This window comes from Melanotaenia boesemani, chromosome 8 (assembly GCF_017639745.1).
Source record: "Melanotaenia boesemani isolate fMelBoe1 chromosome 8, fMelBoe1.pri, whole genome shotgun sequence".
Lineage (NCBI taxonomy): Eukaryota > Metazoa > Chordata > Actinopteri > Atheriniformes > Melanotaeniidae > Melanotaenia > Melanotaenia boesemani.
In genome coordinates, this window is record NC_055689.1 from 29,260,346 (window position 1) to 29,286,580 (window position 26,235).

At 39.8% G+C, this 26,235-nt stretch overlaps 1 protein-coding gene across 7 annotated transcripts in view; it reads right to left on the reverse strand.

Annotated features, from left to right (window-relative positions):
* pard3ab (par-3 family cell polarity regulator alpha, b) overlaps positions 1 to 26,235 on the reverse strand; it is a 274,947-nt gene that overhangs the window by 200,603 nt on the left and 48,109 nt on the right. The gene's annotated exons all lie outside the window — the stretch shown is intronic.

Consider the following 26,235-nt stretch of genomic DNA (forward strand, 5'->3'; position numbering starts at 1 on the left):
TGCATGGAGGACAAGTCCGGACCAGATTCAGAAAAGGAGGAAGACAAACATAAAAAAAGAGAAAAGGAATAAAAATTAGCTGAATTATTATTAACATAGCAGCTGTTTTGCAGTCAATACATTGATGAACAACTTGTCGACACATAAAATGTCTTGTGTGTAATACAATGCAGCTGAGAAACATCCAAACCTTGCATCTGAACCAAGTTCAAAGAGACTACAAAGTGTGGCAGATCTCAGCCACTGTGTGTTTTAGGTGCATTTTTCTAACACACCCCCTTAAAGGAACCAAATTCACTGAGTGAGAGCCTGGTTGAACTCAACTTACCTGCAGGTGTCAAACTCATTTACGCATAACACAATGTGTTGAACATGGAAAGTATGGTTACTTTTCACTCAAATACCAGAGGAGAACAAATTGTTTATGCTGTTGTTCTGCATTGTATTCGCATGTAAAAACCCAAACAAGTTGTTTCTGTTTGAAATATTAACATATGAATACTTCTTTTATATGATTTCTGGGCATAATTATTTCCTTAAGAAAGAAAAATTGTCCAGGTCCTGTTGATACAAGACCCGACAGCAGTTTTATCTGTGGTTTATTTTGATGTAATTAAGTTATTTCTTTTTTTTTTTAATCTGCTATACTTTCACTGTCATTCAGGGACTGTGACACACATATTCCCAAACCCTGCAAAGCAATGATTTACTGAGAGATAACGACACTTTACACCAATTCTGAACACCAGCTGAATAGGAGAGCAGGCCAGGCTTGTTGTTGAAATAATTACTTTTAATCCTGCACAGAAATCTGACAATACCTTACACAATGCCCGTTGTCAGAGAAGTGGAAAGGAAAGAGCCAGCAAACGGGCTAATTTGTTGTGTGCACAAAAGGATGTTTGACAGCTCTGCAGTGACACACTGTTGCAGTAGGTATGGAGAACGGATTAAAAAGTAGCTTGTGATCCCGTGTTGTATGACTGTGATCTTTGCTTTGGAAGAAAAAAAAAAAACGCTGCATGGTTGGCAGAAAAACATCTACAGAACAGAAAATAACAGGAGCAACAACAGAAGCCTCCCTGTGATGTTTATTCTTCATCTTTGTGTAGAAATCGGGTGAACAAAGGTGTTGTAGAAGTTATCGACACAAATCGCACTTTATTGCACCGTCCTTCATTCCTACAAAATCAAAGACGCTTTTTGATCTTTGTTAGCAACGTTATTAGAGCTGACAACTGAGCAGCAGCATCTCAGATTGCACTGCGATGTCTTTTCATATTCTGCACACTAGTGAGAAGGCCTGTTTATACTGCAGCAAGCTTTTAAATGGTCAGGTTTTTCCTTTTTGTCTGAGCCAGTCCTGTTTGTTAATATTCTGTCCTGAATTATCACATGGACACTTTAAAGTACTGCGTTTGCTTTGCATCTTAAAAATCTGAACAGACATCTGAGACTTGTTCCATATCTTTGCAGAACGAGACAACCTCAGCATGCAGTCCAGCTTTGATAAATGATCTACACTGTGAGTAAGACACAGGCTACAAGGTTTTGGGAAGCACTCTGTGTTTCTCAGAAATGCTAAATTGTGAAAGAAAAGAAAAAAAAAAAAAAAACACCCTGAGACTTCACTATAGCCTTTTGCCCAAACCATTAACTTTAAAGATAAGTGTGAATTATGCATTTATCCTTCAGTCCCAGTGGTGCAGAACATTCTTCAAGGTTTTGCACAAAACACACATTAAAAATATCTCTAAAAACACTACAACCATTTATACCAGAGTTTCATTTCTGATGGGAGAAAATTAGCCGTGTAAATAGGGATTTAACAATATGTCAACATGCATCGATACATCAATTCAATGTTCAGTGAGTCAATAATACGGATCCAAACTGAAATTACTCAAACATTGAGGCAGTGATTATTTGTAAGAAAAGTAGTTATCAGAGACTTTAGTTATCAGGTCTTTCTCTTATGGAACCAGCTCAAAGTGTGGCTTCAAGAAGCAGATACTGTGTTTACCTTTAAGATTCGGCTTAAAACTTTCCTTTTTGATAAATCTTATTGTTGGGGCTGGCTTGGTAACCCTTAGCCATCATTTTAGTTACGCTCCCATAGGCTTACACTGCTGGGAAATGTCCCATGATGCACTGAGAACCTCCCAGCACTCTTTACTCTCCATTAGGGGTGTAATGGTACATGGTACAGTTTCAGTTCGGAACAGAGATGTACCAAGTTCCCACACGGAAGAGTAACTGCCTAGCACTACACAAGGCAACGTTATGGCTAGTGACAGTTTTTAGGAGAAACCAAAGCTTGGAGACCCTGTTCTCTAGTTAAAATCTCCAGTTTGGAGCACAAAAATACTCATTTACAGTCTACGTAATAGCCATCATTCAGCAAGTTGTTACGCTTGCACAGAGGTTTTCCTTCCTGTTAAAAAGAATATTTTCCTCTTCGCTATCACCCACTACACTATGCATGCTCAGGATGGGGAAATGATCTGTTGGGTTTCTTTAGCTGAGAAATTATCTTGATAATTGGCTTAAATAAGATGGTTGCTATAAATTGGACTAATGTGGGTCATGTAATGTATTTTTTTTAATTGGACTGAACTGGAGGTGCCTCTGGATGACTGAATTGGTGTTTTACATATAAAGCTGAATTAAACTGAACTCAGCATAAGACATTGTCTCATATTAACTGTTGGCTCCAGACTTAAATAAAAATTATATTCTGACAGAATTTGTGATATTAAATTGTTTTCCACTAAATCAATACAATATTGGATTGTGATCAACCTTGTAATCTACACCCCTGCATATAAACCACATATCCAAAGCAAGACCTGGTAGGAACCACCTCTAAAGCTGCTGTTCTGAAGTTGAGCTCAAGTTTACGGTCTATGAAGTAGCACGGTTTTGTCCCAGGGCTACTGAATATTCTGGCCATGCGTTTGTTGACACATTTGGTTTTCAAGCACACTAGTCAAGCATGGCAGATGTGCCTCAGCAAGACATCAGAAACCCCAGAGCAGAAGGTCCACCCTGACTGGAGAGCAGTTCATGAAAACCACTCAGAACTCACCACATCTGCCAAATCCAGGTTCGTGTGTGTGAGAGCTAGCAGAGACGACATATCTATGAATGTGTACAAGCATGCCGGGGCATATCCTTTCGATCTCCTTGTATGGGCTATGTTGAACTTCATATCCTTGAGTCTTATCTTAACTCTCTGATAAAGCTTCAAAACCAAGTTCCCATGGCTGAACTAATACTCAGACTCATCACATTACAATCATTATAAAATAATTACATCATTTTCAGCAGCCCAAAATGGAGGGAAAAGAAAAGTTTTCTCTTCGGTTGATCCTAGACAGATTTGGTCTAGGCTGGCCTGAGAGACCAGAGTTCGCCCTATTCTCAGCAGCACAGACTCAAAAGCAAAACTCTCATGACGGACAAAGACGTGGGTGGTATTAAGGGGTTTAATACAGAAAGGCAGCAAGAAAACAAGCAGAAGAGATGGACAGGAGGAGAATAAGAAGAAGGAACTGAGTTCTCAGCGGCTTTGGTTCAAAGACTGCTTGCCGCCTCTGTTTCAATGTTAATTCAACGAAATGGGCAACAAGTGCTGCTCCGCTTCTCTAGGCAATTAATCTTGCGTGAGCCAAGCGAAGAGTGATTTCAGAGAGGGCTAAATAAGTCTGCATAATTTTTTTTTTAGCCAATTACCGTGACAAGATGTGGAGAGGGAGAAGAAGAAAAGGGATGGAGAGTGAGAAAGATAGGTGGACAGAGAACGAGTGAGGACGTTTACAAAGGACTGCATTCGGGAACAAAAGTGAGGATAATACATGAAAAAAAGTGAAAATAGAAAGGGTTTAGGCTACATTTGAGAAGCAACAACAGTGCATTTAGTTCAGATTTAAAGCTGTAAATCTGACTATGTGTTGAGTTTGACAGAGAAAAAGAAGAAATCAATCATGGAGTCAGACAAGTTATTGGTATCCTGTGTGTATGGAAAAAAAAAAATAAATAAAAATGTGAAGCCAGAAGCTTTGAGAGGACAACCCAGACAAAGAGCTTTTTTTTGGCTCCCTCAATAAGCTTAGCTGTCAGTAATGCACTTAAACTGACAGATAACTGTTATTACAGCAGCTGCTAACATCAAATGATGTCGCTAACGGAGGCATAAACACATTTAAGGAGGCTTGTACAATGAGATGATTTCCTCTGGACTGGAAAAGTAGTTAACCCCCCCCTTTCTGAAATATCAGACAGCACCACAGCAGTGATTATTTTTTTATTTTGCAAAAGAAATGCTGAAATATCAACAGAGGTGTTTCACCCTGCCCATCAACATTTCATGGCTGCAAATCCCCAGAATTATATCTGAAGCTTTTTGGGGCGATTAGCAGCACCATCAGAGAACCATCAAACGGTTGATGGTTTGTGCATCTGGTCCAACATGGCTCTTCAGGGATGGATTTCCTTTAGGAAACATTACTGCATAGGAGCTGTGACAGGAGAGGGGTTCTTGGTTTAAATCGTAGGGTGTGGCTGTGTGTACGCAGTATTAAATTGCAGTTGCTATGCATCTTGTATCAGCCTGTTTTAGTCATCTTTTTGACAGGTAATTGATGCCCTTTACCATCTGTTTATTAGGTTAAGTTAAATCACAGCTGAAGTCAGGAAGAAGGCTGGTGTGTGTGTCCATGTGCCAATTATAGCCCAGCCTACTTTCTGTCACTGCACGGCCACACACCTTTTCTTATTTAAGTGCATCGCTTGGCTTGTGTGTGTGCTCTCTCCCCTGCTGTTCTGTCAGAGATTGCAGAGGTTATTTCATAAAGGTCCATCTCCTGGTCTGCCTCAGACCCAATCATCCCCCCAGCAAATCTCATTTACACCAAACCCTGGGGACACTGCAGCCATTTCTGCTGCTAACTCTGTACTGCAGCAGCCTGCAGCGAGGCCAACTTAAAGCAGCAAAAACATGGAAGAAGGGGAGATTCTCCCTTTCCTTTTTAAATCTAAACATCTTCTGATTGCATCATCTTTGGAGTGACTCCACTTTTACTGTGGCTTTGACAAACAATCTGTAAAAAGAAAATAAGCTGATCTGGATAAGAATTTCATGAATATTTATCTAGTTTTTGATGTCACGAACTTTGAAGACTGGAAGTGTAATAAGCAATTAAGTTTTTACAAGAATTAAAGCTGCATCAAACCTCTTAGAATCAAGTCAGCTTCTAATAAATAAAAGCTGGCTGACTGATTTATGGCTTTTATTTTCCACACATAGTGTTTGTGTCATTTAAGGGAATTTTTAATTTGAAATGATCAAACAAGCAAATCCTCACTTTTTGGGAACAATAATGAGCAAATGTCACATTTATATGATCAACAATTTAAATAATTCATCAAATTGTAAAAGAAAGAAGAAAGCTGCAGAGATTTGTTTTTCCTTTTACAAACAGAATGAAAGTTGCCGTAAATCCAACTCATCTATTATTAATAACATCAGGTTGAATTAAACATCAGCTCAACTCTACCAAGCGTAGTGACAAATATGGGACGACTACTTCTTCAAAAAGGTGACATTTTCCATGCTTCCACTTATTTTATGTGTTTTATGCTAACAGAGTACATGCACAGTGATTAAAGATACTCTACTCTCTTTCGGTGTTGATATTAGCATACGTTTGGCTGCTGAAGGAGGGTCACAACTTTGATAACTAGTTTGGCTTTTCCTTGTTGGGTGGAGTTCTAAGAGGATGGGCAGCAGATTCATCTGTGGACGAGAGATGACAGTTTGTGGCATCTGTTTGCATCATATCAGACTCATCAGCGTCTCTGTTATGACAACCGAGTGAGTCTAACTACGTTTCAGCATGTGTGTCTCTGTTTGCATCATGTTCAGCAACATCTCTGTTATGACAACCAAACTTTCTATGTATGCCAATAGCTGTTGGGAGATGAGCTTTACGGTAACTGAGCAGATTATAGGAGTTTGGAAAATGTTTGGCACATGAATCCAGACTACCAAATCCCTGCAGGGATTACCCTTCCATTTTCATGAAAATAGAGCTTAGAAAGCCAGTCTTCCTGGAGATACATCTGGAAATCTTTTTTGAAAACCACAGCCTCTTGTGGTTTTGGAAAATTGCAAACTATTTTTTATGCAATTATGAAGAATTTTTCCTCTAATGCTTTTGCCTGGAAGCTCGCCACTGTCTGCAGCACCGCACTGCAAAAATGGTAGCCATTTGGATCTAATCATTGTGTGAGCATGCTTGGCTTTAATTCATGTGCAGAACACTGTTATATAAGCACAATTAAAGAGAGGTTTAATGTATTTTTCATCCAATACAGCTGCTATTTTCCATTTTTGAAGTATATAAAAATTAGTTAAATTCTATGTAAAGTAAACTCAGATTTGCACAGTAGCAAAGCTGAGAATTGTGTTTTACTGAACTGTGCTGGTCTTACTGGTTTTCCTTAATTTCTGGATTCAGGTTTAAAGTCATAAAAAAGGCAAGCAAAACTAAAACACTAACAGTCAAAAATTAGTAACAGACAATGCATTGGCCTCAGTTTGCCACAGCTTCACTGAGACGCTCAGTCGTCTGTCCTCCATCATGGAAAATGTGGAAGATGTTTTATTTCTACAGCACGCATTTGGGATTTTACATTTAGGCAAATCACCTCAGTTAAAATCGACTCATTTGCACCTTATTCTTCATCTGAGCTGACTGTCAGTCAGGGTGTTGTCCAGACACACCCTCACCATATCACAGCAGAGAGAACTGCTCATTTTCCTGTGATTTTCAACTGTTTACTTTCTGATCAGTTCAATTATTCATCTTTGAATAATTTAACAACATAAGACTTGAGTTCTCAGTCAGAAAAGGTCTTGCTGTGTTTAAGCTGCATAACAGCTCAAACTTATCCTTTGCTTTTGCGTTGTGGATGGTTGAATAATAATGTACTTTGCCTGGCAGCTTTGTTGGAAGACAGTTTCTTCCTTTTGAAACTATGACAATATAAGAGCATAATTACTGTGATAGTTAAAAAAACATGAACTCCTTATACACAGCGATTATCTCTTAGCATATCAAACATAATCCCTGTGAATTAAAAGAGATGTTGCGCTTCATCTAAAGAGAAAAAAAAAAGTTTTGCTTTTTTTGCAACACACATCTTTAATCTGATTCTACCAGTGAACAGAACTTATTCCAGTCAAATATGGAGACAGATGTTGACGTCTCATAGTTGCTTTGTTTACATGTCATTGCATTCAGATTATCTAACGCAGCTCAGACTATCTTTTGCTCATGGACGCTATAAGTCATCAATATAACAACATCTAAAACATGCAAAACAATCAGCATCAGCATGTTGCTTTAAATACCAAGCGCGACTCTACAATAGGACATTAAAGCTTCCACCTCTTTCACAAACGCATACTTCACATCCTCCTCTCTTAAGTCACTTCATATACCAGGCGATAACAGGATGTCTTGTCACTTGGGTCAACAGCCGCTCGGAGGGCTTGAGGTTGTGTTTAGATCTGATAAACAGCTAAAAAGTGGAGCGACTGGCCGCAAGTCAAGAATCTGCTTAGTTAGTACTCAAGTAGAGTTCCTGAGATTCAAAGCAAAGAAGGAAGGCACACACAAACACACACATTTCCCCACACTAGGCAGTGCCAACTTGGCACTTGTGGATTAGCCATAATGGGTTTAACATGTGCAAAGTGCAGAGAGGTGTTAGCCTTTATCCCCACATGTCAGAGTCGGTGGATGGATGAATGAATGGCAGGATATCGGGGCAGTCCATCACATCTGTCAAGTCCTCAACCTGCAGCTCTAGATTGTGTTCCTATCTGCTTATGCCTCCTATCAAACAGAATGCTGCTCAAACTGATTTCAGACAGATCCTCTGCTTGCATTGACAGCAGTAGATATCCGAAAAGATAGCAAAGGATCCATTCAGCTGCACTTGATTTACTACGTACTGTGCAAGATTTCTGTCTGTGGAGGCTGAATGAAAAGCCCACTGATAAAACATGAGGCATCATTACAATACCGGCTAACGGCAACAAAACTAACGTTAATACAATTTATTTCCTTATGATCTGGAAAATGTAAAAAATCATTTTGTACACATTAGCTTAGCAAAATGATCAAAATATCAACAATGACAATGTTGTTGGTTGCAAACAGGATGTCTGATTAGCATGAAAAATGTTCCACTGAATGTGCTCAAACCCTCATTCCATGCTTCTTGCACTGACCATTATCATTTTATTCCTGTACCAAAAACAGCAGCTCACTTTTTTACAATTAGGGGTCATTCCTGCTTCCATAAAGCAAAACAAAAGGAGCTGGTTTTATGCAAACCTGGTCTAGGATAATGGTGATCTTGTCAGTGTTTGGGTTGCCTTCAAACCAATAATGGGAATGGGCTGCTGACATGTGAGATGACAGTGTGGTGTAGGGATGAGTCAATCAGGAGTCGATCAGTTTGTTTTCAGACCACTTCAGAGGTAAAATCAGTGCTATCAGATTGAATCTTTTATCTCAACAATATGTTGATTTTAACATATCTGAAGCATTTTTACCGGAGGAAACACTGGAGAGTTTTGTCCTGGTTGATGCAAAGATGCTTGGTCGGGTTTTCTCCCAGCTAAAGCCAACTACCTGCCTTTTAGACCCAATTCCCACATCTCTTTTAAAAAGGTTTTATGGTTTCTTTGAGCCTGAGCTTTTAAACATAGTAAATTACTCTCTTCAGACGGGTGTCTTCCCATCTGCCTATAAAACAGCGGTGGTCAGGCCCCTTCTGAAGAAGAGTAATTTAGACCCTAACATTCTTGATAACTACAGACCTGTATCCAACTTACCGTTTTTAAGTAAAATGATTGAAAAAGTTGTTTTTAGCCAATTAAATGAGTTTTTAAATGAACAAAGTATTTCAGAAAGATATCAATCTGGTTTTAGGATGAACCACAGTACTGAGACGGCCCTCTTAAAGATTGTTAATGACCTTAGGTGTAACTTAGATGCACAGAAACTTTCTGTTCTGGTGCTGCTGGATCTTAGTGCCGCCTCCGACACAGTGGATCACCACATTTTAATACACAGACTCAGAAGTATGGTGGGCCTCTCAGGCACTGTTCTTAAATGGTTTTACTCCTATCTCACGGATCGTAAATTTTTCGTAAGTATGGATACATGCTCCTCAGGAATCCATGAAATGCAGTGTGGGGTTCCCCAAGGATCAATTTTAGGCCCAATACTTTTTAACCTGTACATGTTGCCACTTGGGGACGTGATCATGAGACATGGCGTTGCTTTTCACAGCTATGCTGATGATACGCAGCTTTACATCGCTGTGTCTCCTGATGACCTAGAACCAGTTAACACCCTTTTAAACTGTATTTTAGATATCAAGTCATGGATGGCAGAGAACTTCTTACAGCTCAACCAGGACAAGACTGAGGTTTTAATTATCGGTCCTGAAGACAAGAGAGGGAGCATCTCATGCAAACTACAAGACTTTAAACTTTCTCAGTGTGTGAGAAATCTGGGTGTTCTTTTTGACTCTGAGCTGAACTTTACTCCACACATTAGAAATGTCACAAAGACAGGCTTTTATCATCTTAAAAACATCGCCAGAGTCCGCCCGTTTCTCTCTCTTGCCAACACGGAGGTGCTGATGCATGCTTTTATTTTTAGTAAATTAGATTACTGTAATGCCCTGCTCTCTGGTCTTCCCAAAAAGAGTACTTCTAGCTTGCAGTTACTCCAGAACTCAGCGGCACGAGTTCTGACGAGGACCAGGGGGCGGGAACACATTACACCAGTTTTAAAATCGCTGCATTGGCTCCCCGTGCGTTTCAGGATTGATTTTAAGGTTCTCTTACTTGTTTATAAATGTCTTAATGGTCTTGGGCCTTCTTATTTATCTGACCTGCTTTTAGACTATAAACCCTCGCGGACCCTGAGGTCCTCTGGTACCGGCCTTTTGGTCATTCCTAAGGCGAGGACCAAAACACATGGCGAGGCCACATTCCAATATCGTGGCCCTCGCCTGTGGAACGGCCTGCCAGAGGGCCTCAGGTCTGCAGAGACTGTAGATGCTTTTAAAAAGAGGCTCAAGACACATCTTTTTAGTTTAGCTTTTACTTGAACTTCTTAATCATTTAGTTATTTGACTAACAATATTATTAGTTTATTTATTCAGTTATTTTAATTAATCTATTTATCCATTTTGTCTATTTTTATCACTTATCATTTGTATCTTGGTCTTAAATTGACTTTTTAATATATATTAATTTTCTTTTATTGTTCTTATTACGTTGATTTATTTATGCTCTTTTAAGTATCTTATACTGTGTTTTATTTTCAGCTTTTATCTTTTTTATCTTTTATCCTCTAGCTCCGGTGTTCCCTCATGGGGATCCTCCACATCGTGGGCTGTCTCTCCGGCCTGCAGGGTTGTCGCTGCGGGGGTCGACCTGGACGGGATGGCTGACGGGCCCTGCATTGCAGTCCTGTGGCTGTGGTGGGGGCCCCCGCCTGCCCCGATCCTGTCGGCTCCTGTGGCGATGGCCTCTGTGGTTGCTGGTGGGGCGCTCATGGTGTGGATGGGTCCCCAAGGTATTGCTTCCTCACAGTGGTGTCAAGCCAATCGTCTTTTATCTTGTCTTTTAGATCTCTCTCTCAAACTTTGTTCTTAAACCGTTTCAGTTAAAGAGACAGGAACTAGAAGGAATAGTTTTAATTCTATGAAAGAAGAGTGGCATCATCTGTTTGTGTTGTGTGTTTGCGCGCTTGGGTGTGTGTGTGTGTGTGTGTGTGTGTGTGTGCGTGTGTGAATGTGTGTGATTCAAAATGTAAAGTAGATAGCATTTGTGTTATTCTACTCTTACATTTTTAATATATGTTTTTACATTGTAAAGCACTTTGTATTGCATGATAATGTATGAAAAGGGCTATACAAATAAAGTTTGAATTGAATTGAATTGAATTGAATGAGAAGAGGTGATGCTCAAAGGAAATCTACACATAGAACTGACTAATGCAGCTAAAAAGCAAAGATTAAAGCCAATCTTTCAAAGGTTTTTCTCAGGTACAACCTATAACTGCAGATAAGAACAAACAACTCATTCATTGACTCTGATTCATTCCTGAAGACTTCACGGGCCATCAAAGCACCAACAGTGGAAGGAAGAGACTAGTCAAAACACTGCTGATCACAACATCCTGTTTACGCCTTCTCAAAGCTCACTTCCTGTCGTTTTTATACCACTTCCTGTAGGAATTCAAAAATTCCAGGTTACACTTTGGCGGACAAAAGGGAGGAAACTACGGCCGATGGTGGGTGAAGGTGGAGAATACGCCATCAATAGGATTCTTCCTAATTGTGTCTCATCTTTGAGGCGTGAGCAAGCAACACATAAAATCACTTCCTTCCTGTCGGGTCAGCCCTCACAAACACAACCCTCCACTCAAAAAAAAAAAAAAAAAAAAACCTTTTACAGCAGCCTAAAATTAAATACAGCCCCAAGAGGAACAGAAAACATGATGTAAGGCCTCTGAGCTGTAAGACCCTCACAGCCTTCTGCTCTGCCTCCTTTGCAAACAGCAAAGCTCTCAGCATCCACCTCCTTAAATCTGGAGCCACACTGACACCTGGTGGTAAAAGTGGGAAGTGACTGTGGCAAACAACAGATTAGTGTAGGGTGCCAAAATGCTGTTACTAATGTAGATACAGTAAAAAACACTAAATAAAACCCAGACAGGTACAAATAGTGCTTTATAAAGCATTACAGAAAAAGTTTTCCATCTTTTTAAGGATGAGGTTTCGCACACTGAAGACCATCTTCTTCTCAAATTAAACTGGTAAATTCATATAACAATGAAACAGTGCAGCATTTTAAATACACTTGACCAAAACACAAACTGAAGCCATGAATCATTAATGGACTAAGGCAGTGCTTGTGGTTACCATGGCAACAGCAGCAGCTACGACAGAGCTGGACAATGAAAGCTCAAAAATTACAATTGACAATGCTTGATTTTAAGTTAGCCTCTAGCCACTGTTGTGCAGTGAGCCCATTTTTTTGTTTGTTTTGTTTTGTTTTGTTTTTTTCCCAACATTAAAACTGCTGAAAAAGCAGCTGGTTTGGTTTTCTGTCCAGTCATAATCCTAAATTAGGTTTTAAAACAGCAGCTTGAGATCTGGGTCAGCAGATCCCTCCCTCAAACACCGAGGTTTGAGACAAAGCAGACACAACACACACAAATAGACACACACCACTTCCTGTCCAAGCAGGCAGTTCCCACAGCTGGCAAAGCCAAGTCTGTCATTCAATATTCTTAGTACTTATATTAAAACATGTGTTTGGGGGGGGACCTCATAAAACCACGTATTTGAAAGTATGGATCAGCACCAGAAAATATAGTTTCAGGTGATGCTTTTGTGCTCTTGAGGGTGAACGGTTTATTGTGTCTGTCTTCTAAGTGACTGCTATTAAATTAGTTGATGACCAAAGTCGAGTCAGCTTTCAGCCAATCAGCATTCAGTCAACTCTTGGCGTCAGCTCTGACAACCCAGTGTTGTCAAGTTTTTAGATGACTGCACATCTGTGTACAGAAGCTGAGGGCTCTGCAAACGAGCACCACTGCAAGTGTATGCAACGTGCATAACAGGTGGCCATCACTGCAACTTAACCTGTTGCCATGGCAACTAGCCTGCACATGCATGATGTCCGCCTTCTAAACATTAAAGAGTTCTGCTTGAAATCAGTGTGGCAAGGCAGGAGAGGGAGCAAAGCACTAGACTTTCTGCAGTATTTGTCGACATTTAAACACAAAGATGGAGGGTGTGTTGAAATCTGGAGATATACGAGTTCAAACGTTTTGTTTTCATGTTTGTTTTATTGTTCCTGGTCCAAATCAATGTGTAAATGTCAATTTGAAAATCTTGAAACAATCGAGCAGACACAAAGAAAAGAAAATGAAGAAGCAAATTAATCTTTCTCAAATCTATCTACTAAAAAAACAACTGAATAAGCACATTAAAAACTTAAAACAAATTGTTTTGTGTAGCTTTTCCACGATGAACAATGTTTATGTTAATCTCACCCAATTTTATTCTCTCATCAAAAGCTTCAACAGTTCATCACATGGTAAACAAGAGCTAGACTTCTGTTAAAAATGGGAATGTCAAGCATAACTGACTGCCAAGGGAGTGGCAGTCACTTGAGCTCTGCATCAATTTTTAAAACTCTCTCAGCTAATATTTGTTATCATTCAGAAGAGCTTGTGTTCTTGTAATATTCTGCCTGTGTCCCCTCCAGCGACGACGAGACTGCAGCAGAACGACATGTCAGCTGAAAACACAGTTTAACTGTTTAAATGCTTCTCTGTGCCTCTGAGGCCATCTTCAGGTCTAACAACTGTTTTCCCATAAGAAAGAGCCTGAGGTACCCTTCTCTTTTGACCTAAATTAAAGTGCAACTCCAACAAATTTTACACTATTCAGTAAATCTTTAAAATCAGCAACCACTTTATTTTTTATAAATTAACATATCTGATTAATTGATTGTGATAATGAGTTTAAAATGGATTAATTAGGAAGAATAGACTATTTCTGTAGCTTTTGTGAATAATAAAAATGTGTGGGAAAGCTAGCGTCAAACCACTGAATGCTCACTGCATTTACACCTTACCACCACTAGAGGGCACACAAAGTCCACTGTATCAACTTCTCTCCAGCATTGTGATGGTTAGACTTTTAAAAGGACAACTGACGAAGCCGGGCATGCTCACTTGTTACACATTATGTCAAGTCAGCTGGAAAATCAAAGTTTTCAAACCAGCCCAGTCGACATCTGGATAAAACAGCTTGATGAAGGCCAAAACAAAAATTGATGCTTTTGCCTCACAATGTATTTTGTTAAACACGATAAGGAAAGAAAAGGCAGGCAGAGATGGATGAGTAAGAGATATAAGGGAGAAGAATAGATAGGGGAGGCGGGGGGGGGGGAGTCCTAATCTCATTAACACCAACACAGACGCACATATCTGCCGTGAGCTGTTGTAATCCTGATAGTCCTGATGGCTTCTCAGACATGTCTTTGTCCTCTCCTGACACTTTTCCCTCCATAATTAAGATAAAGAGCCTATAGAAATTCAATGAACCTTCACATCTGTGGTTCAGGTTCTAGATTACTCAAAGTCTCCTTTTAACAATTACTGGGCCTTCTTGGGCTATTAGTAGCCAAGATTTTACTCCTTGACCTCAATTTTAGAGACGTATCCAACAATTCAATGACATTAAACTGAAATCAAGCTGTTCCAAGAGATCTGATTGCAACAACACATGCACTGAAAAACACATCCGAGGTCCTTTTATAACCTCAGTGAAGAGAATAACTTCCCCATGAAGCTTAAACAACCATGAGATCTACTTTTTATGGAAATGTAAATGCAGACACACATGAAGACGCATCAGTTGCACAAGCATTACAAAACTTCCGCGGTTATTTTAGTTTCATCTGTATTTAGCTGCTGTGCCGACAGTCACTGGTACCGGCTGTAAATGAGCCAGTATCACTGGTGGGTGTCACTGAACTGAGAGTAGTGCTTGAATGAGTTGAGGAAACCTCAAATGTGCAAAGTATTTTTACTTTTTAATGACATCATGAATATTAAAAGAAAGAGAATCTTTGATTTGAGAGATGTCAATGTTAAAAAGGGCCGATCTGGATGTATTCATGCTGATTCTACTACTGTTGACTGAAATGCCACTTTCAGGACATATTGTTCAACACCGTCAAGCAACAGGGGCTCCTTAATTTTGGATGAGAAAAGGGTGCTCATATAACTTTTTATTTAATGTGTACAATTTACTTATCATGTATGTAGCATTGTATGTTTTACTGTTCAGTCATCATTGCAAAGGGGAACTGGTTCTCAACTGACCTTCCTGGATAAATAAAGGTAAAAAAAAAAAATGAACATGTTGTTGAAAAGCTGATTATAAAGCAACATCATCTTGCTTGTCAATACAAAAACATTGAGCAATGTAAAGCTGACTTACAGTAAGCCTGGCCAGAAACACATAAGGTTCTGTGACTGGTTGATGTGTTAAATGTGACGTATTCACACAGGACCACTAGAAAAATTTATCTTCAGGAGTGTCTTTAATGATGTTATCTAAATACAGAGCATTCACAATACCTTAGTTTACACTGTTTACAACACATATTTTGCCATTATAGGGAACACTTCATTGGCTACTTACAGCAAAATAAATTTCATATGAACACTACCAATCAAAAGCTATAAAATACTAAGTTTTTTTCATAATTTTTAATTGAAATTCAAGCAGTCCACATCCAGTTTTGGTACTAATCTAAGTGGTGAACTGCCAGGTTTAGAAAAAGTATTGTGCATTTCAGAATTATACAAAAAACACCTTGTGCAGGAACCAAGAAATGAGTCCACAACTTTCAGCCGTTTTGCTACCAGGTCCCACTGATGTTCCCACTTTTCCAGGTGACTTAAAACTTATTGTCTTTAAATAAAGAACTGAAAAATAGAGTCTTCTAAAACTGGTAGTGTATATTTATTAAGCCACTGCTTTGCATTTTAAGTTTTTTATATTCTACAAATATAGAAGAATGAATTATTTATTATTTATTAATTTTTTACTAATTTATTTTGCTTGTCTTATCTTGAGTTTTTTCTTAAATTTCTTAAGTTTTTCCCCATTTTGCAAAAATTTTCAGATGACCAGTTAGTTTCTAAATCAAATAGAGACCCAAGCAAAACAAACACTCCTCTGACTTCAGAGTTTTAACATAACTATCCAAATTTTATCAACTAAATAGTTAATGACACTTAAAGTTTTATTCCACAAGGCTTCACCTCTCCAAGACCATATAAGGAGTTGTGGAGGTCCAAGATGTTGTGGGTCCTCTGATCCCTGACCTTGTCTGAGACGGAGCGAGGGAGGGAAGTGAAGATGCCCTGGTCTGTTACCACACAAGGAGATGGTGGCCTATGATGCTGTTACTTAACTGCTAACCTGTAATTACTGAAGCAGTAAATGTATAAAAATGTATGTGTTTGCAATATACGCACATACAAACACACACCTGAGTAATCATGACTCAGGCTCTTTGTGGGTGACAAATACCCACAGTGAAACACTGAGACTGCTTAAGTTTGCATGAGTAATCACTTCACAAAGCAGCTTGGATGATATGTTTAACACTATACTTACAGGTCCCATCATATTCTAAGTATTGCAGAAAATCCAATGTTTTAACTTCACAATAAACTTCTGGAAAGTTGTTTGCAGTCTCATTTAATTTAAAGACGTGTTTGATAGTTAATTTGAGCACTTAAAGTGACGCAAACTCAGATTATAAAAGGAACGAGTTTCAGGCCTTATCTTGCATCATTTCTGGGCAGAAGTTACTGCTTGTTATTGTACACAAACATATCAGCAAACCATGCATTTCAAAACTGTTCACAGGATGAAACCTGCTTTGACTGCCCTGTGTAGTTGAAATTGATCTCTACAGATGGACCACTGTCACCACAAAAACAGGACACCTACTTCATTTAACAAAACCAACTTCCCAGTATGATTAAAGCACATCTCAAAAGGCTTAATTCTTTTACCCATAAGCCAGAAAGCATGATGGGAAGCTCCCATAAGGCCTTGCACTCATCAAGTGTGAGTAGAGCCTCTTTGTAAAGCAGGAGGAGAGCTGTTTGAACATGACAGGTTACAGCAGCACAAACACCTCAATAATCTAAACAGCTTTTAAGATTTTTTTTCCAACATTTTTATGCGTTTAAAGTGCTTCAGACATTAAATTCAGCCCAACAAGTTTATATAATGTACAAAGGAGATGTTATAAGAGAATGTTAAGCATCATATCCATGTTGGGTAATTAGATATAATCGTTTAAACCCTACATGTTATCTCCTGTAGCACTTTAGTAAGATCCCTTTGCCAAAAGCCCTCAAGAGAAGATTAAGTGAGCGCTTGATGATGGATGTTGAAGTTGAGGAGATTCTGTTGCCCCTGAAAGAAAATGTGTAGGCCAGCATCACACTAATGGTGTATCGTGTATTAAACCATTTTGTTAAATGAAGCTTCATTTGGTAAACTAGACAGGGTGTTCATGTACATTGCTGTTCTATGTAGACACACCTAGTGTTTGGACTGACCCCTCCCAGAGCAGCGAAACTAGTCATGGGATTAGACGGCTGATTTTTAAGCTTTGGTGCCCCCTAACGAAGGCTAACTCAGCATCTGTCATCTCTTCTCTGAGCTCTCTTCAGACAGTAAAAGTCCGTCTGATGTTGACTCTTCTGCTCTGTCCCTTTCTTCTTTTCTTTTCCTCAATCCCACCTAGAATATCCTCTTGCTTTTCTGTGCAGAATCTGCCATAGTTCACATTCAAAATGGCCAGCATGTTGATGTCCAGTTGCTGCTGTGTGACGTGGTGCCGTATAGCAAAATGCAGCTGTAATGTAAAACTCCATGGCTCCAGTAACAATATGCTTAATAATGTCTCGTAAAAATGAATGAGAACTAAGGTTGGAAAGTTGGGTAGTGTTACTTAATCCCATGTTTATTCACACCTCTTTTCTGGATGTCGGGTCGTACGTCAGATCGGGATTTGTCAATAACATACGCTACAATCTTGGTCATTTACAGACGAGTTCGTTCACAGTTTTTATTTTATTTCAGTTTTCTGCAATGAAAACTGTCCACATGTACAAAATAAAAAACTACACTCTGGTAAGCAGTCCCATCTTTTATATGAGCTTTTATATGGAGGAGGACTTTTCACAACTTTTCCAAGACCCAGCTCAGCTTCTGGTCGGTTATTAACGTGTTGAACAATTTTAAATTTTAAAAAATCTGATCATCCCAACTTGTCGAGCTTTTATACCACTCTGTGTCAGTGACCTGCTCGAGCAGGGCAAGCTTCAAACATTCACGGTGCAGGTGTTTCACGTAGCTGCTGAATGTGTTGGCTGAGGTAGGCTGATCCCTTCGCTCACCCCACTTTGAAAACAAACGACAGTCTCTGCGTGGCGCGTCGTCACAGCATCACGTCACTACAAGCATACAGCCTAGAATTATACCAAACAGATCTGCACCTATGGATCAGATCGATTGTCATCGATAACCGATCTAGAATTTTCTTCAGTATTGGTACCGATACCAATATCGAATCGGTACATCCCTTGTGATTATGTGTGTTAACACCCCAAAGGGCCCACTCTGAGTTGGGAAAAGTCCTGCATTGTTGCTTTCAGTCAAAAAAACACTGAAAAAATGCAATTTAAATGGCTTTAGGAAGACGACATGAATGAACAATCAGATTTTATGTCCCAACAGAGAACAGACATCCTGGATTTACATGTGGCTGGTATGTGCATGCATCTTGTTCAGACTTGACAAAGTCAATGCATGATGTCACTAAAACTACTGTTTGATATGTTGTTGTTGTATTTCATACCAAGGCTGGGCAGATAACCAAGCATCAGTTCTGATACTCAAAAACACTGACAATATACACCATACACACACATATACATTACATAAGTAAATTTCATCAGGGGTCTGTCAGTCTTTGTCCCCTTTAATCCGTCTGCAGCTCAGAAGTTTAAGTGTCGCCCAGCGTAGTCTGGTATAAAGTTGTCATCTTGTTCTCATTAGGAGGCTAGAAAGAGGGAAAAGGAAGGGGGAAGGAGGAGGAGATGGCGAAGGGCTGGCCTGGAATAAATGAGGTCATAACTAGCTCTCCCTCAGGAAGACAGCTGGAGGAGGGGTCGGCCCATCAGCGTTTGGTTTGGTGAGACAGAGATGTCTCTTTTAGAGTTCACCATTAAGAGATAAGAAAGGTTATATTAGGGAGAATAATGATGTTCTCCTCTGTAGAGTTCATGGTTTGCTGCTAAAATAACTGCAGAGGGAACGATAGATTTTCTTTTTATAGCAGCATTTTGAAACAGAAATATGTGATGAGTGTCAGCTACATGCAGAATCATTCATGATGCCGCCGGCTGGTACATAAGCAACAATTGTCCAGTCATTTAAGGACAGCCTCAATCTGAACCTACAGAACATATTTCAGTAAGTGAGGAGCTATTTTGATTTTCTTTATACCCACCACACATGCTCTGGCTGACCTCTCATCCATCCCAACCATGCTGTTGTTGGAGGAGCTCCACACAGGCTGAGATCCAGACCCAAATCCCACTCAAAGCAGCACTATCTATGGCATACATCACCATACATGGCTTTAAAAAGAGGTGACAACTACACTGTCTTTAGGTTGTGTCCCTTCGCCAGGTAATAACAGCTGACTTTCAGACTCGGGTGGAAGAAAACCCCAAACTGTCAGCAACTTTTATAATCATGGCCAAACCAGGTTTAAAACCCCAAAGCACAAAACCGATGTTAGACATCAATCATCATACCAGGCTGGATTAAACTAAAGCAAGTCTCCTCTGTTTGAATCAGAATGAAAACAGAGAAAAGAACAGAGGTCACATTCATTCAGCATATTACTCCTCCTCCTCTCCAGCCCTGAGGAAAATTTCCACAGTCAGCATTGCTCCACATCCGCACTTGAGGAGGCCTTTTGGGATTCATTTTCACAGCGTTTCCACGTCCTCGTGTAAGCGCTTAGGAAATCAATATCAACCACAGACACAATAAATAAGCTAAATATGGAGACACAGAATCAATACATGCAAGAATATGATATATAAACATATATGTTTTTACTAGAGCTGTGAAATGGCTAAAAATTTTAATAAGATTAATTACAGCTTACAAATTAATTAATCATGATCAATCACCATCCATGACTTTGCCTGAAATATGTCCGTTTTTACTGTATTTAGTGTTAACCTTCACCTGGGTAAATGTCAGATGTCCAAGGGTCAGTAAATGCAGCATGTAATGTGCTTGTACATGTTTCACATCATCTCCACCATGTTCTAGGTCATAATTCAGAATTCACCCCGCATCATCTCGTCTCAGAGAGACGGTACTTGCGACAGAAAAGCCGATCAGCTGATCTCGGACAGTCGCCATGTTTCACAGAACAACAACAGAGACGGAGAGGAGGCGCCACGCTGTGCTGCACTAACTTGTTTGTTTTTTCTTCTTCTTTTTAAATAAGGGAAAAGTGCAGGTGTAGAACCCTCTGACCGGGAAAAGTGTGGTTGTTAAAACCTCGTCATCCTCATGGGGGAGACGCCCATGGGCTGCTCCATCAAAGTTCTTTTTATTCTCAAAGAGCCAACCAGCTCATTGTGTTCCATCTGTCCTTTAGACACTTCATTGCCCCGCCATCATCACGCAGAAATGACAGATTTATTAGTCTTGTCATGCCGCACATGCACTAACTACAATAAAAAATATTAAGGCAATTAATTGTATAAATTACTTACCACCATTAATGATTTATTTTTGATAGGTTTTGATAGCATTAGTTTTTACCCATCAGGTTTCCCTTTAAGACACATTCAACATTGTTTCTCCCTCCAATAAATGGGGTCATTTCTTAATTACTGCTGCTCTGTTCCTCTACAAGTTCAACTAACATACTGTATCTTAAATAAACTTCCTAATAAAACATCCAATGTTTTGTACCAAAACAGCCTCAAAGTGAATAACTGCACAAAATCTTGCTGTTACTTGGAAGCAGAGCCTGGATGGCCTTGCTGAAATGGCAGCAGACATGTCACATGTGCTCATAAGGCCGAAGTCGCCCACAGCAAACTATGTGAGCCACAGTCTGCTTGTCTGTTGATATTCTGTGACAGGATAAACAGAAGTCTAAAGGAGTCACTTTAAGAAACTCCTCCGGGTTTATTTAACCTCACGGCCCCTCGTGTCTGTCAGTCTGTCTGTCTACTTGCATCTCCGGCTGGGAGAAGGGTCTATATTCGGCTCACACCAAGATATCGCCTGCATCAACATGCAGGCCCACAATCTCAATCAAGAGCATGCACGCAAGTCCTTTCCTTTCAGCATATCATGTTATCAAGAACTGATGCAACAGGACAAAAAAAATCTGCTTTCTACTTGGATATTGGCATTAAACTAAAATACTCATTGACTGAAAATAACTAAGAAAAGAATGAAGGAGAAAAATCTTCTGAAGGAGGTACACAAAAATTCAGACCGTCTCAGACTCAGGCCCCGTGCTGGCCGGGGCCGGACATGTCAGTGGTGGAGCAAAGGGAAGCACAGCTGTGTGACACACCCCGGCAACACACACACTCAAACCCACCCACAGGAATGTGGAGCTGGCACGGCCCAGGTGCCATCTTTCAGGGTTGTGACATCACTGCAGGAGTGTGTTATAGGACAAGTGTGTTACCGGTCACCCCAGATTTATGGTGAAAGATAAATGGTTGTCATTTGTAGAGCACCTTTTAAAGATTTTTAGGTTCTACTAAGTGTTTACTGAGTTTTTCCACATTTATTTACTCACATAAACACTCATAAAGGACATGTGATTAGATAGATTTATACTTGATATAAACAGTGCAGGCCGCTGTGCATACACAAAGGAACACAGGAATTCAGAGTCTTGCCGAAAGACACCTAACACACAGAAGAACATTAAGAAAACCTAGTTTTCTAAATGGACTGCAAATGTTGAGCCTGCATGTTTAGGACTTTAAAAGGAAGCCTGCATGTGATGTGAAACAATCTCAAAATCAAATCATGATTAAATTTACATCCGTCTCAGGGACATATATGAGACATTCTCGTTCATCATCTACAAGCGAGCTGCCTTTCCCTCACCACACTCCAGTCCACTAGTTGGCACCTCTAAGCTAGTTGCTAACCACTAAAAAAGGAAGAAAAAAAATTTTAATAAATAAAATGACCTGCCAGTGTATTAAAAAGGATACTGAGCAAGAGAGGATAAGTTTAGCCAGCGAGAGCCTGAAACTGAACTCATGTTATCTTCCCAAACTTAAAGTGGTTCACATGTATTGCCACTACGTCAGTAATAAGAGGATGGGTGCTAAACGAACTAAATGAAAATTTAGACCTATGAAACTCTGTGGACTGAGTCTTGCAGTACAAACACCAAACAGAAAAGCCTCAACTCATAAGAACAAACTCTATATCATGATCAAAATTATGATCAATCAATATGGAAAATATCATGATAACATATTCTGAGCCCAAGCTAGTAGCAACAAAGCATCATCCCACTGCCACTGGAGTTCAGACCAAACAACCGAGTCTTGAAATTTAAAGGGATTAAAACACTATCTGTGTCTGTAGGTCATTACTGGTTGAATTACACTGATCCAGGAACCCACCAGCTGTCTATCTTCAGGAGTGAGTGTACATCAGCTGTGCCCATCCTGCAAAAGCTGTTTCCATTATGGCAGAATTCAGAAAAGGATTACAAAAACCACTTATCTGAAGCCATTTTTGCCTTAAACCAAACTAGGAAGTAGAACCAAAACAAGAAACGAGTCATTGTTTGTAAACATATTGTTTTAGTAATAAAAAAATAAAAGTCCAAACTAGGGCTGCACGATTCTGGGAAAAATGTGAATCACGATTTTTTTGCTTAAAATTGAGATCACGATTCTGTCAGGATTTTTTTATCCACATAATATTTATTGCACAAATAAACTTAAACAAAACAATCTATTGAAAAAAATGTTCAAAAAAAGCTTGTGTTTGCATGAGAGCTTTGTTGGAGCATTTCTTTGGCAGATGCATAGTTGTAGTTCTATCATTTGGAAGAAAGACTATTTCCACAAAAGGTAAAAAAAAGAGAGAGGCTGATAACATATTCCCCTTATCATATATAAATTAAACAGTTAGATTTCTAAGAACGTAAAGCGTATGCATGGCCATGAAAATATAACTTCAGAATTGGCTTAAAGATTCTTGGCCAAAAATACAAGTCTGTCAACATGTTGGGGCTTCAGTGATGAGCGGTGACATGTCACAATGTTTCCCCCTGTACTGAACAGCCGTTCAGAAGGTGAGCTTGTAGCAGGAATACACAGGTACTAGCTCGGTTCGGGCGGGCGGGTGAATGTCGCCGCTACCTCCTGGTATCTCTTCGTCATCCATTCAACCCCCAGCTGCAGACTGAACTCTGCTTTGCTTTACTCTCGTCTCGCTCGCTTTTTTGAAAAACCAGCTAACTGCAGGTGGGCTTGCTCCACTGAAGTAATAACGCTTTACCATTGGTTAGGGGGTGGGGAGGCAGCGGTAGTGCTGCGTGTGAGGGCGCTTTAAAAAATTCGGGGAAAAAATCGAAACGTTTATTTGTGACGCAGCAGTGATTAAAAATGCTTCAGAATCGTTGTTGTTAGAAATGAGATCACGTGTATGTGTGGATCGAGATCGAGATTTTTTAACGATTAATCGTGCAGCCCTAGTCCAAACACAATCGATTTTCGTCATCTGCAACTCCGACAACAAAACAGGTGGAGACAGGACACCTCCATGTGTCATACGAGGGCAACATCATAAAGCTAAAAAGAAAGCTGGTGATTAAATCATCATTTATTTGTGTTTACAGCTGTAGCCCAAACACAAGGTGACAATGGTACAGCTACCTGCTGTCACACACCAAAACCTGATTTAGAAGAGCTTAAGAGGCAGAAGCACCGGCCACAACTATGTTTACAATGTCAGCTAACACAATTCAAACCAGCCAGCCAATCAGACTCTGATATTTTCCATGACCTGAAGGTGATGAACTACACCTGAACTGTGACAGAGACTTTCCAGAAAGTGAATTCCTTACAAGTGAGGCTAATAAGGGTTGCAGATAAGCTGCTGTGCTTTCTGACAGGTTGATCTCTTCGGAATGAGAGGCAGAGTGAAAAGGAAGAAGAGGAAGAAAAGCTTATGAGTACATGGAAAGAAAGCATCTGGGAAAACAATCGCTATGTCCAGTGGCAAGCTGCCACTTTTCCTGGCATAGAAGATACACTCTGTATCAATATAAAAGCAGATACACACACTGTTATGCCAAATTTGACTTCAGATGAACACACACACACACACACACATACAAAAGCACTAAGAAGTGTACAGTATACACTTATATTCCCAAGATGACATGAGGCTTGTGTATTTCATTCCAGTGTGAGCTAATAAATGTGTCCTTGTGTGATGGGCCAGACATTCCTTCCAGTCTTTAAAAAGCTCCTGTGGAATAGCAGGGATGAGTCACAGCTGCCAGGAGACCACCAGTCCTACTGAGTGCGACACATGGAGTCACTCACGCTCTTATACATGTTAAATACTCTCATGTTTCCCTCTTATCTCAGGCCAAATCTCCACAAAAGTGGATCAGTGGAAAAAGACCAGTTTAAAAGTGATATCTACTTTAAATAGAAAGGTTTCCCAAATTATAAACTCATAAGGGATAAAAATTTATATATACATGAAAGAGTAAGCTCTGCAGCCTTACTTTTGGTGCGATATAAAACTACATGATGTTTATAGAGTGTTTTACCAGTGACCGAGCCTGTTTTTACTGCCATATCTGCATTTTGCATTATCATAAATACGGGTGAGATCTTGTGTTCAGTGGAACAAAAAAAATCTAGTGGATAAAACAAAAGAAAAGTAAACAGAAACAACTGAGCATTAAATCAGCCAACACTGACATTTAGTAGCTAGGATGCCCCTAAGAGGTCAGGGGTTAGAAAACACTCAGACACTACAAGGTCTGTCCACAAGCAGCAGACTACTAGTGCTGCAGTCACAGTGAATGTACACTGTACTCTTTAGCTTATTCAGACCATAGATGTGGGCCAACAGAGGCCATGAACTGTGGCTCAGAGCCCCGCTTTCCACTGCACACTAATCTAGTTCTACCAAGCTTCCAACACTTAGCTCTGAGTTACAGCCGAGTCAGTTTCCTGCTCATACAATGCTTCACATACGCTGCTCTGTGAGCCGACGGCATGAGGGGGTTTTCTAGACCAAAGTTTAAAGTCTGCTATTAAATCTCCTTTAGCTTGTCGTCTTATTCCTGCATTGTGCTCACTAGACTGGCTGGAGCTAAGGCTTTTAATTATGATTATTAATAGCTTAAACCGTTTTAATTGCACGTAAACACATAAACATAACACCTCCATGTTGTGCTGTATTTTTGTTAATGCACAAATCTTTACAAGAAACTAAAATTGGTCCTTTGTTTACCTAAATCTGGTGTTAATTCATAAAAGACTGATTCTTTTCCGAGGCACTCCTATCGTTCCATAGTACAGTGTGGGGTGACTGTGCGGCATTAATTAGCTATGGTCAGGCTCATGTAGACATCTTCGTAGAACCTCCACACAGCTTTCTTCATGCTAGTTCTGCAACTAATGACTCTTCTGATAGTCGATTAGTCATCCACTATTAAAGCGACTAGTCAACAATCGGATTATGTATCTTATAAATATTGAATGGATCTTATTTCACTTTCGGCTTTGAAATCTTGCATGTGGTTGTTATGCAAGTCCGACATGCCTCGTCTTTAAATAATCAAGCATTGCAGATTTTCCTTTGGCAGACTTTAGTGCGTATGTGCAACTCTCAGCAGAGATAGGAAAAGAAGAGGATGTCTTACTCTGCAGTTTTTTTCTTTGCACATGTGCAACTCTCAGAGATAGCGAAGAAGACGATGTCTCACGCTGCATGTTGTTTTTTTGCCGACTATGGTTGTGTAAATTTGTTGTAGACTATTTTCATTGTCAACGTCGACTAATAGTCGCAGCCCTAATTCAGGCATTTCCGTATTTAGGTGCTGATGATACAGTAAATGACAACAAACAGGGATTTTCCAGCCACTATGGAGCCAGGAGGATGCAACTGCACCCTCTGAGCAGAGAAAAGGCATTTTCCTCCCAATAAAACAAGTGCTTGCAGTCAGAAAAATCACAGAATGCACCTCTACGGCTGTCTTCTTTTTATGCATTTTACACCTAGTCTGCACAGCCAGGAGGAAAATTTAAGCTCAGCTAAGACAACATCAGGTCAGCTGTGTTAGTTTTAGTTTATTTCCTGTAAATTATGTGTTCATTATTAGTTGTAACCAGAGTTTGCACTAGGCTTTTTCGTTGTCTGTCATTTTGGCTGACAGGGTCATAAAAATCCCATCATAATGTATTTATAGCA